At 40.2% G+C, this 13,491-nt stretch overlaps 1 long non-coding RNA gene across 1 annotated transcript; it reads right to left on the bottom strand.

The window, feature by feature from the left end:
• Positions 1-1,697: 1,697 nt before the first annotated feature.
• Positions 1,698-9,689, bottom strand: LOC106943321 (uncharacterized). The gene is made up of 3 exons (XR_001423889.1): positions 9,352-9,689; positions 6,382-6,561; positions 1,698-1,907 (listed from the first exon to the last, which is right to left on the bottom strand). It is a non-coding gene; the product is annotated as an uncharacterized LOC106943321 (long non-coding RNA).
• Positions 9,690-13,491: the final 3,802 nt, after the last annotated feature.

Below are 13,491 nucleotides of genomic sequence, written 5' to 3' on the forward strand. Positions count from 1 at the left end.
GTGGAATCACACAAAAACCCACAGAAAAAAAACGGGACCTTTGGGCATTAAAAAAAAAAAAAAAAAAAAAAAAAAAAAACACAGTCACTTAAATCCATGGATCTCAAGTATTACATCTAACAAAAACACTAACCAAGAACAGAAAAGATTGATATGTGTTTAAAAACTGACAATCAGCTGAATCTGATGCTAGAGTCAGGCAGTGGCCAGTGACTTTTGTACCGAGAAGAGATTAGGGGCAGCTGTTGATCCCATCAAAGCACCGTGTCTTGCCACAAAGTCAGACTCTCCAGTGAGTGCTGATCCACTTAACTGATTCTCTCAGCAGCCGCGGCAACTAAGGCGAGCTGACAGTGGGGCTATTTTCAGACAGAAATCACCCTTCTTTATACCTAGCCACAGATAGAGATGACCCAAGCCGCTGCTCTCCATTAGAACGAAGTAAAAAAAAAAAAAAAAAAACAGTCGGGTGGCCACTTTGTAGCAAAGAGCAACCTTTTGCTCATGACGGCTCTCAGAAACAGACGAGGCATAAATGTTCTGTGACAGCAGCTAATAAGGTTCCTGTGATCTGCTGATGCTATGACACTGTAGATCTGCTCGAGTTAGTATGCGAGGGTCTCTGTGTTGTCCATGTTTATGCTGAAAGTGTGTGCTCTGAACAGAAGTAGTGTACATGTGCTGTATGAGGGGAAAAAATAGAACTGCTGATAAAAGACATTTGAAGAGTCTGATCACCACCTGTACTTTAGTGTGTCAGATTAAAGGGAAAGCAGACTAAAATAGCTGGGGGAAAAAAAAAGTCTCCACAAATAGCTAATTAGCATTCTTCACCGTCTACATCAGAGCTGAATTCTGTATGGGTTTTTTCTGCAAAGGAATCGTCTTTACATGCAAAACATAAACCTGCATTTCAACATTGGTCTCTGGCCAGCTTATGTTTAGAGCACATAATATTCAGAATTGGAGTGACATAAATTGTTCGTTCTGCTCCACGTCCTCCCTAATGATCGTCTGTCCCTAATACATAAGATCTCACACTAAGACTTGACCTTGGTCACCAAACAAGGAGTTAACCCAATTACATCCTGCTCTCAACACTCAAGGCAAAACATTAACTGCCTCTGATAGGAATATGTAGTATTTATTTTATTTATGAAATAATGTCATAAGAAAATGTAGTTAATTTCCAGACCATGGCTCTCCTGGGTCTGGAGAGCAAGACGACTTCATTTTACTGTTCAGCCTTCATATCAAAATAACTTTAAATTCACTTTCACTTTCCTTTGCATCTTGCAAATCCTCCAGCCCACAATAAGAAGACGACCTACTAAGCACTACGTTTTGCAATATGCAATGAATTAATCTAATACATGCATTTTGCCAAACTTAGAAAGTCAAAGTTTCAGATCAGGTTTTGTGTTACACATGTTTTTATGTTGCTTTTGCTAGATGCATTGTTGATCTTACCACAAAGCAACATTTTGTAGAAACGTCTTATAATGTCAAAATCAATTTGGACTTATCTTCCTCTTAAGAAAACTTCAGTCTGGTCTTCATGTTTATCTAAAAAAAAAAAAAAATTCCCCCATGCACTTTCTGATTATGCATTTTCGTATCTTCAGTACCGATTTTAGAGTTCTTGGAGAGACAGACCCAGGACTTTACATATAATATACAATAAAATTAGTCACCGCCATGTCCACAGGGCATTTTTATTTTTCCAATTTAATAACCAACTGGACACTTGTCGATCAGGTACATTGGTGTAATGATCAACCTGTGGAGAGTTGAGGCAGACTGGGACTGCTCCTTCAAGGCACTGATATCCGGAGATGGAGGCTGAAATCGATGGGATGCTGGGATGCTATTTGAGCTCCTGCAGCCAGACGGCCGTGCGGCTACAACTTCAAAAGCAAAGTGTGGGAGGAGAAATGACAAAAGTTAATTATCTGGGCCCTGCCAGCTACCACAAAGGTAATCTACAAAATGTAGGACAAAAAGGGGCAATATTTTTGTCAAATCATTGCATTATCATATAAGACTAGGTCTTGGTTTTAAACAGTGACAATTTTTTAGTATTTTTTTTAAACAAGATCTTTATTATATTCGTGCACATGCAGATTATTTTGAAAGATCCTAAGTAGGGAAGTTGGATAAGAAATTTAAAAGGTCAAACTGCTGACAAGGTTCAGACTTTATGGGCTACATATTGAACTGTGGTGAATCAGAACTAAAACTGCCACAGTGCAGCTGATGCCATATTGCTAAGCAGGGTGAGAAACCATCCGCTTTTACACTTGCCTTAAAAATCATGGTGAGCATATCGCTGTTAAGAAAATGTTCAAGACCATCTGGACAACAAGACACCGCAAAGTCAGCAAAGTTCCCTAAAATCGATTCAGTCCGACATCAGTTGATTTAACTGGTCAATAACTTTTATTCAGCTACGTTTTCTGATCACTCATTTGAAGATCCACACATAGTCAAAGCAATTCAATATAATCTCCTCTGTTTTTAATGTTTCTCGTTTGTGTAGTCAAATATAACCACAGTAATCACTAGTCCCCCTATTTCGCTGCATGCGTAAAGGCTCAGTCCTCAGTGATTCATTTCTAATGGATAGAAAACACAATTTACCACAGTGAGAAAAAAGATGATTCTGTTTTACATGCATATGAGAGATAAAAATGAGCCATCTGCAGCAACACAGTGCATCCAAGCACCAACATCAACACACTCACAAAGACATTCTTCATAGGGAACTGCAGCGAATAATTATAAAACTGCAGGATCAGCAAGCCAACTCCTACATGCAGCCACAGGCTTTTTCCTCGCTGACTTATTTCTGCTTTCAGTGAAGTTAATGAGTTAAAGGTCACTGGGCCGCTATAACACCAATTACTGCAACACTTCAAATCAGCAGCGCAGCTCATCAACATTGGGGGTTGGCTGATGTTGGGAGATTTGAGCAAAGCTAATTGCAAAATAATAAGCACAGAGGCTCATGTCATCATGATGAGGCACACGCATGAAGCACTCCCTTGGGTTGGTGTAAAGGTTATGTACCGCACTCCAGCGGGTGTCATGGATCAGCGCGAGGTCGGGGTCAGAAGTGGCAGAGATCCTGTTGGGGTTAAAAGCAGGGTCATCTTCACAAAGCTTCGTTCTTGAAAGGGCAAGTTAACCTGATCCTTTAAGGTATTTTCCATAAAACACTGAGGCAAGCACAACTAAAATGGATCAATTAAGAATAATTTAACTCATTTGGGTTATTATAGTGGAACTATTATGACCTTGTTCCACATTTTGAATCTGGGTCCCAATTAAGGCATTTTAAGGTCAATCACCATGGAAGTCACCAATTGAACGCAACTCCCAATAACCGTCGTTCATTTATCTGTAAGATGACGTCATCTACAGCTTTGGGGAGGTGTGTGGACGCATTTCACCTTTTTGGATATTTAGTTAAAGAAATTGTTTCTTGAAATATTATTTTTTTAAATGGGGAATACTAGAGAATTTAGCTTTTCAGTCACTAGTCAACTCTATGGAAGTTTAAAACTGCTTCTCGGACCAACATGATAAAAAAAATGAAATAAAATATTTGGGCACAATACACGACAGGTGAATGAAAGTATCCATTAAAATCAGAACTGCACAATACAGCAGCATTGGTGTCTGCTAATTGTAGTCATTTTCTAACATAATAAACGTAAAACTAGTCTGATGAAAACTGGATGTTTATTTTTATCTTGTCGCTATTTATGTTTGTGTTTTAAACACAAACATTTCTTAATGCAGAGACGCAATGTCAGCTGCATGACTGTTTTTTCAAAGCGGACTGAGATTTACAATAAATACAGTAAATATCAGTTATGGGCTGTAATAGTATGATTAATATTAAATATCGGCCAAAATGTTCAAACTGGTGGATCCCCAATTAACAATCATAACTACAATGGTACAGGACCAATAATTTTATCAAACTGGTCTACTGACACAGTGATTGCAAGAATTTTTAAGGTAGCAACAGATAAGATTGTAAGAAAATAAAGAGCAATACAATAGCATAGCTGCACAAACAGCACAACTCTTCTTAGTGGTTTCGGCTCAGAGTAGGTTGCAATTAGAAAAATAGCTGTGCATAAACATTCCATCTCCAGCTTAATGGAGCCTAAATGTTTCTGCCAAAAATATGGAAAAAACCTCAGATGCAAAGCTATGTTAAGATTGCAGGATCATTGCCAAAAGGAATTAAAGTTGCAATATTTGCCTTATACTAATTCTTTGATAAGTGAGGGGGGGAAAAAAAGAACTAATCTAACTTTTCTACACAATCGATTGAATGGTTTCAAATGTGTGGATTCGAAATTAGGGACACAATACTGTCACTGATATGATTTTTTTTTAAAACACCAACTTGGTTCAAAAACTGCTGAAGCCCAGGCACAGCCCCCGACTTCTACTGTAAGCGGATATCATAGCGATGAGCATCAGCTGATTAACTGCTCACTGAAGAGTACTTCATCAGCACATATCTGAGAGTAAAATGAATTCTAAGCCTTGACTTCATTTCTCTTACCCCTGGGTAAACCAGACACAGGAGCCAGCCTGGGGGTTTAAAAGAGCAAATTAACTTTTCCCGGATGACTTTCCTAACCTTTACACAACAGCTGAGTGAGCACAGGACGGCCTTGTACCACCACAGGTCAAACTGTTCTCATTTTTTACGATGTATTACTGATGCACGGCAAAACAGACGAGATGCTGGTAACATTTCAGCGCAATAAGAGCAGTGATCCACTTCCACTGGTGATGCCTTGATAAATTAACACACTAAAAACAGAAATGAATTAGGCAGCAGCCAGCTTGCCAACCAGTTGGCCTGGCAGTGACAGAGGGAATCGCATTCCCAGGGCAACCTTTAGAGGAAGTGCTGCATTGCTAATTAACAACAAAGATAGAAAAAGAACAAAAAAAAAGAGTAAATAAACAAAGAGAGAGAGAGAGAGAAAGCACCCCTACCACTTTGCTTCACGCAGCCAGAAATGGATTTAACGACAGAGGCAGAACCACTTGAGCTTGTTAGGAACTCTTAAATTTCAAAGGCCAACACCTTTATGTCTCATTGCTTCACAATGCAGCACCAGCAGCCAAAGGAAAAATACCCAGGCTGAAGCACAAAACCTTCTACTGGAGCAACAATCACCACAGCTTTCATCGTTTACTTCTTCACTCTTGGGTTTGGATGCATTGGCATTGAACACACACACAGACAGAGTCTTTTTTTTAAAGTGAAACTTTAAAACCAAGCACTGATAAAGAAAAAAAATTATTTACAAAGTTGAGGATTCAATTCTCTTCCCTTTATGATCCAACGTATTGAAGAGACTTTAATGGTAGAAAATACAGAAGGAAGGATCTGAGAAAAAGAATTTAATATAATGCATAATTTGTTGTATAACTGGTATGCATGTATATAACTTTTCTTATGATTTAGTCCTTTGAATGGGAAGCCAGAGAATGTCTGAGACCAAAAGTTTCTTCAACAGTATGAAGGTTGCAGCTCTTAAACACTTTTCTACATATATATATTAAAAAAAAAAAAAAAAACACAGATTACTGCTAAAAGATTCAGAAATAATAGCGCAAGTCATGACAAGCCTTCCAATCAGAGCTGCCGGTATGCATTCAGTCCAGCCTTCAAGAATGTTTTCATATATCTGTTGTGTTTATGCTGCCTCCGTCTCTTCTCTGCTCCGAGGCGTACAGAGCCTCTTGGGCTGATTGACGGAAAGAGGTTCTGGCTCTTGCCAGGCAAGCATGATTGATGCCCTTGAGATGGAGTACAGCCAGCAAGGATTTCACTGTCACTCTCGGATGTGCCGAGGGCTCCAAGATGGCAGAGCCTTGATACGTCTGAGAATGTGAGTCAGTGCTCGCATGTGGCAACTGTAAAAGCCACTTCGGTCTGCATGTAAAAGTAAGCAATTTAAAAGGTGCACGCTGTGGCTGTGGTTCCGAGTTTGCTCCGATTGGTTCTTATAGCAACATAAAAACACATTACCTACTTCCTTTGAAACCGCTGAGCCACTAGAGCGACAGTTTCACTTTTCTTGTAACAGCAGCAGTGTGCAAGCAGGTCCTCCCAGCACTTGGTAACTCTCGCACAAAATGCTCGACACCGCTTAAAACTACAAAACACACCACTCTCATTGCAGCTTCGCCTTTCAGCACTCCAGGAGATAACATGCTGAATGAGTCAGTGGGGATGCGGAGGACAGACAGGATGTAATCACTCAACACACATGCACGTACACACCCAGACGCAGCACAGGGCCCAGCAGATGTGCATAGGTGGGGGAGTCGTAAACTTACTTTTTTGTCATCTCTCTGGCTTGCCGGGTGTGTGTCCTTGCTTTGGTCGTCAGCGGACGTCCGGCCACTCGTATCCATCTGTCCGTCTTTCGCTTCATTCTGCTGACTGGCCACCGACTGAGGAGAGTCCAGTGGGCAGGGCTCTGGCTCCTGAACGCCACTTTGGACCTCCATCTTCCTCTGCATAAACAATAAAAGATGAGATGCTACAGACATGCAGATGAAAGAGGCGAACAAGATTGTTCAATATTCCAGAATTCCAGCAGAACTTTTTATTTCCTATTAAGAAGAACTATAAATTGTATACAAGTTGCAATGATTGGATAAATTAGTCCACTTTCGTGCTCGTTTATTCTGAGTAACTAAACATTTCATTGACCTTTACCGTGCTAGAACTCAAAGAAAGGGGTGACGCATTCGGAAAGATTCCGCATGAAAACAAGGACAACGTGCTCGTATAAAGGGTTGTGGCCATCATCGTTAGAGAGCACAACACATTCATAATTTCCATGAATTTTAAACGGAATCAGAAAAGACGAAGAGAGCAGAAAAGAAAGTGGTACTCACAGTCAGGATACAGAAAGATATTTGTCCTGAGAGTAAAGGCAGAGCCTTTGCCTAAATGAGAGAGGTCACCTCATTTCACACCCAAAGTGTATCCTGAGTAAAAGTCGTGAGGTGAAGGGGAGAGATGAATAGAGCAGCAGCTCTTCAAGTTAAACTGGAAATTTAGACCATCCTTTGCAAAATACTTTAGAGCCTGCTGAAGAAAAACATCCCCACAGCATGATTGTGCCATGACCATCTTTCAAAGTAGAGATGGCGTGTTGATGTGAAGTGCTAGCAAATAGTGTTTTGCATGGAAGCAAAAAGTCTGACTAGGGCAGCTTGTGGCAAACCTACAAACGTCTTGGCACTCTTCAACAAAGGTCAGATTTGTGGTCATGTTCTGGTAGGTTTGTTGTGCCATATTCTTCATCTTCAGAATGAGAGAGGATAATGTTCTATAATAACTCTGCAATAATGAGTCTTGAACCGAAGTGTGGCGAGTAGCCAAAAACTGCACTCAAGAATAAAGTTTCTGACTTGAGTGCAGAATTACAAAAATAGCTAAAAAAAATGTAAACAAGGAAGAAATCTATTTGATGAAAAGACTTGCTTGGTTTAGTTTTTTGAAGAGATAATTTGACACAAAATTATGAAATGAACAAAATCTGGCATTTTTTTTTAAATAATACAATAAATAACATTCTTACAAGATAAATTAGATTGCAAGAAACAAATTTTCACCACATAATTTTTTTCAAATCAGTGCCATAATTTATGTTGATGTTTATTTCCTTCTGTGCATGTTGGTTCAACCTAATTATTACACCTAATTATACCTAATATAATAACAAAGGTAAGAGGAGTAACTAAAATAAATTCATTTTAATTTGCAAAATGTTTATTTTTAATTAGAACTGTCGTATTATGGGGTACGGTCCGGTTAAACTACTTTTAGAAGTACGTTTTAAAAGTAATAAATGCAACGCATTACAATCCACCTTTGGTCTTGAACGGCGCAAGACTCACCGCACATAAAATGTTTTCACTTTACTTTAGGGTCTATTGCAGAATAACAAACTCATTCATGTCTCGTCCAGCCGCAAGGGAAAAGAATCAGCACAAAGGGCTGCAGCTGACAGGTCTGAGAGGGAATAATAAAACTGACATGATTAAGGAAAAATGTTAGGCAATGTTCTCTCTTTTTTATTAGTAGTTAAATAGTCCAAAAACAGCATTCACATCACCACACAAATTTGTGCAAATGTGTACTATTAATTGTCTTGGGGTGGAAATAGCTAGTATGGATGTTGTCCTGTATAAATCCATCTCAACTGCTCTGTCCTCTTGCAGCAGCCAATCAGAATTGAAGTAGATGTTTTGTCATAGATCAGATTACTAACTTGTCAAGCCCTTAATAGATGCAAGGCTGCAGTAGAAGCACGAGAATCCTTTGATGTTTTTATCAAGAAAATCTCCAAACTGCTACCTATGAGAACTGGCTTACTTCACTTAATCAGCCTCTAGTGGACAGTCGGGGGACTGCAACTAATTGCACTTTTAGATTAGCTTCATTTTTAACTCCGCTACCCTAAAAGAAGGTTCAAGCCATGGCACCAAATGATTCACTACTAGCTCGAAGGCACAATGCTGCAGCTGATCCCAGCATTAAAGATGATGCCACACTATCGCTTCAGGAAGCAGAAACTGCATTTTGAGCAAAGATAAACATGTTTAAGAAACTCCTTACCAAAAGATGTGTGCATTAACATAGAGCTGAAGAGTTGAATGCAAAACGTCCCAGCACAGATGGAACATCACATTCTTAAATAAAATAATAATAATAATAATAATAAAATAGCTTTATTCGCTTAGTTATAATTTAACTCTAAGTTTTAGCAGCGGTCTATAAAATATACTCAGGTCAAATTTTCCGGATAAAATAAGAAAAAAAGAACTTCAGTCTGCATTCTGGAGCAATTAATTAGCTAAAAAGGTCAGTTTAGACTCATAAATACAGGTCTCAAATGAGTTTTAACTTACTGTTTTAACATTGCGGCACCTTGAGAACCTTTATGTCAGCGCAGGTTAACGCACCTGTTGGACATTTTAATCAGCGCTTGCGAGGCAATAAGTGCGATGAGCTAATTTGCAGAGGGGTAGAAATAGAAATGGTAGAAAGCCACGCAGAAAGACCTACTTTTAAAGTTTTGTGACCTATAAAAAAACATGGACATTTGCTAAGTCTTTAAAAGGTGAGGCCCAGTGCGAGACATTTAAGGAAGACTCGATGTGGGTGCTAAGGTTGCACCGACTTTATGAAAATCATTGCCGCTGCTTTTAAACGCAGCTCTGTTTTATTACAATGGCTCCAAAAGGCACAGCAAACATAAACAAGTCACCAAAAAGAACGCCCAAAAATACCTCTGTCACTTCTCGGCTCCTCGTTATGTCAGAAGCATATGAAGAGGAAGATGCGGTAGTGCAATTTGGCGTTTACATCTCTGTTGCTGCTCTGACGCGGAAAGCCACAGTAGCAGTCCTGGGCACAACAATGAGCGAGCACTTCATTAAGTTGTGTGAGAAGTTATTCCGTCAAAAAGAGCCGGGCCGGGAGGCTTTAATGGGCTATGCTTCGGGAGAGGGGGGGGGGGTTATTTGTAGCGGAGGGAGTTGTCAGAGCCGCACAAGTCGACGCCGCTGCTGCCGCTGTCACGGCGGGCGGGTCCCCGAAAGCTGTCACTAAACAATCCCTCCTTCTCCCCCTCCCACCGCCCGGTTACAACCAGCTGGTGTCGAGCATGCTGCGTTCAGGGGCTCTCTGGAATATCCACCGTCAGAGCGAGCACGTCTTTAATGAGTTTGCGTTACAACACTTTTTATTCCTTCTTTTTTTTTTTGCGTCAAATAAAAGTGCAAAATCTCGTGTGTTTTTCTGCTTTCTGCGCGAGTATTTTTTTTTATTGTTTCCTGTTGTAGTTCTTGTGATTAAAGGTAGCGAAAGCTCCGGGCAGTGGGAGGGGCTTGAGGTGAAGCTCAGGACAGCGTAGGTACAAAGTTAATCCAGTTATTCATACCCTTGGAAGATTTAAATTACAAATGTTATTCAACCAAGAGGGTTGGTTTGGTTTCTGTAAGCATAAAGAAATGCCTGTTTTTCAAGTGTGGACTTGAGTGAATATTGTTTGATCCAATTGTAGCTGTTTCTTTACACTTACGTCCTACTTGATGGTCAACCAATGTCAGACTTCATCAGATTGTCCTCCAGGATTACCTTGTACTAAACAAAATCCATCTTTCTTTTAACTCTGAGCTGCTTTTATGTCCCTGCCTTCTCACGTCAAGGTGCTGCCGCCACCAAATTTTGACTTTTTGTAGGTTAGCTAAAAAGATGCATTGTGATTTCATCTGCCCAGAGCACTCTTATCCACATGTTTGTTGTATCTTTGTGCCAGTGAGGCCATATTAGTGTAGGACACGACTAACATTTATCAGCAGATTTTTTTTTCCACCTGAGCTTTAAATATCTGAAGGTTATCTGATGTTTCTTACATTTTTCATTTTCAGAAAATGGTTTAAATAGAGATGAACAAGTTGTACAATGCCTGGGATATGATTTTATAAGCATCTCCATAATTTTATCTGCTGCCTGTCTACTGTGTGTTAGGCCTTAACAGATGGATTCATATTAAAGTATGTTTTATCATATCTTCCGGATGTGGCTGGTGCTGTTTTGTTAGGCGGATTGGACTGAATTGAACTGAATACAAATACAAGTCACACTTAAAGTTTTTACTTGTGAAAAATGTTGAAAGGTATGTATCATTTTCCTTCAGCTTCTCTGTTATGCACTACTTACCTATGGGGTTCATTGAAGTTGTGGTTTTAATGTGAGAAATTGTAAAAAGTCTTTTTTTTTTTTACTTTTACAATGAACAACAGCATTCAGTGAATGCTGCTGTTCATTGTAAAACCAGAAGTAAGAAGAAGAAAAAAGGTCAATACAACAATAACATGATCTTGCCTAAAGTGATGTAACTCTTTCCTTTAGTTAAAGTTGTTGGTTTTAAAATTTAATGAGGAAAACATTCCTAATGTTATGCTGTTCTGCAAAGTACATCGTGTCTACTTCCTGCTTTTTAAATCACTGACATGTCGTTCATCCACTAATGACTAGAAATTGTTTACTTTTTTCCTTCTCACCCTCCAAAAACAAATGTAGTAACAGCACCTGTTTTTATGGAGACAAATGGGGGATACAGGATGATGCAAGGATAAAAAGAAAGCATTTATTTAACTTTAAAAAGACGTAGCATATGTTTGGCAAAAATAAACAAACAAAAAATAATAATAAGGAGCAGCTTTCTATTGTTCTTACTGGTGGGATATTTATAGTGGGGTTTAGTAATGGCCACAAGGTGGCAACATAAACTCATTAAACGCTCAGAGTCTAGAGTATGTCTGACAAATCCTGCTTGATAGTACTTTTTAAAGGCAGACTAAAGATTTAAGTTGAGACGCTGGTGTTTTATTTCATGTTTCCACCTTTATTTATGGTGAATGGATCATTTACCGCTCTCTGTTCCATGCTTGATAATCTGACTTGGCTCTTTGTTTAGCCCAAACATGGAGCATTCCCATCTGTTGTTCTGAGATATAACACGATGACAGTATCATAGGGATGCTGGTCCATTTGGTCATCTCCGTTGTCTTTGTGTGCCTCGTCTTAGAGCGGAAAGCATTCTGATGCGTCGTCTCGTCCAAGGAGGAGGGACCTCACCCAAACGAACAACTGCTCCAACAGGCCGATCCTCGTCTGTTCTGACAGAGCCGCTGCTGCCAGAGCAGGCAGACCAGCAGCGGGAGAGGCAGGTGCACCGGCAGGCGGACAGGCTGCCGGTTAAAGCAGGGAGACTCAGGCCCCTTCAGCCATATCCAGACAGGCATGTGTCCTCTGTGTAAGCCAGCAGGGACAAACAATCAGGCACGCTGACGGGGCCCCGCCGGCACCAGCAGATGTTTTCTGGTTATTGTTGTTCCGCCTCCCTGGTAATTGTTTTCCTTCAGGGCCAGCCAGTGGAACAAGGTGCCAGGTTGTGTTGTGGGAAGGAGTTATGGAAAGATGGGGCGACACGCTGTCTCATCAGGCTGCTTGGCTCGGGCTGTCCAACTCTTTCTTTGTGCTCCACGTGGCTTGAAGTACAGTTTTCCAAATGGAATATGGCAAATCCACTTTGCATTTAGCATTGCAGTCCTGTGTAGGTATTTACGGCTTCACTGTGGCCTCAAATATGGGAACAGACTTTAAATTCCCCAAAGCATTTTCTGAACTAAAATAAGACTTCCACTTGGAATTTTTTATTTTGTTTTTAATAGTTTTACCTTAGTATGAGTTTTACCACCTAATTTAACTCTGGCGTGCATAGCAGCAGCTAATAAATGTGATTTTGGAGCGTTTTGTTATTTGTGAAGTCAGTTTGCCCACACAGACACTTAGCTGTTTGTTACGGCACAAAGAACAACTAATGCACTCAAACTGTGTTAGGCACTGAGTGTTAACCTGTAATACCAGCATGAAAATGGCCTCTTAATTAGCACGGTGAACTTAAAAGACCTTATTGTGAGGTCAGACGTCCACCAGGCCTCGAGCACAGGGTAGAGACAGGAAACGCCCACTAGGGGGCACTTTGAGACTTTAAATCAAGAGTAAGAGTAACAGGGCCGTTCTTGCAAACTGTTCAACAGTTTGATGTTGATTATTATAAACCTTTTTGGTGCTTTTTGTCCCAATTTTGCACTTTGCCACTCTATCATACCTAAATGTTTTTGGACATCAGGGCAGTGTCACAGTGAGAACCTTCAGAGTTCATTTTAAACCTAAATCTGAACTATCTTTACGGCTGATCGCATTCATTTCTTGAAAGAAAGGTTGATTCAAACAGAAAGTCCTTGAGGTACGCCAGGGTTTCTATTTGTTGTAATGGCGTGTTGCACTCTAGGGAACCTAAAATTCCTCACTAATAGAGTCAACAGAGTCAACAGTTTTAAAGACTGATGCAACAGCTACGCAAGCTTGTTCTGCTTTCTTTGGGTAATATCTAAATATCTGAACTCACGTTCAACTTGTGCTGCTGAAAGCCAGAATATTTATAAAAGCTGAATCTGCTCTGTGACATTTCTTTGCTGTCAAAAGATAAAGAGAACAAAGATCTGTTTGCCCTCCAGGTAAAAAATGTCTTATTTTACTGCACATGATCTACGTCAGACATAGTAAGAATTTTTTTTTATGTTTCGTTTTCAGCACTTTATTGCATCTTCCACCACTGCCGTGGCTACAAATGGGCAACGTGGTCACATGGCCGCTTTGTGAAGCTGTTGCAGTTACTGGGAAGGTGCACAACAGTCCGGGCCGGTCACAGTGTAGCACCTTCAGCTGCACATTTCTCACACCCAGGATGAAGAAGTCACAGCAACTGCAGGATCAGACTTTGCTGGATGAGATCTATTTGTACGGCGCACGAGTAGCAGCACTAAACAAGCAGAAGAGCAGATTAGAATGTCATG

The sequence above is a fragment of the Poecilia latipinna genome, unplaced genomic scaffold (assembly GCF_001443285.1).
Source record: "Poecilia latipinna isolate Pla-1442-1.1 unplaced genomic scaffold, P_latipinna-1.0 Scaffold5144, whole genome shotgun sequence".
Lineage (NCBI taxonomy): Eukaryota > Metazoa > Chordata > Actinopteri > Cyprinodontiformes > Poeciliidae > Poecilia > Poecilia latipinna.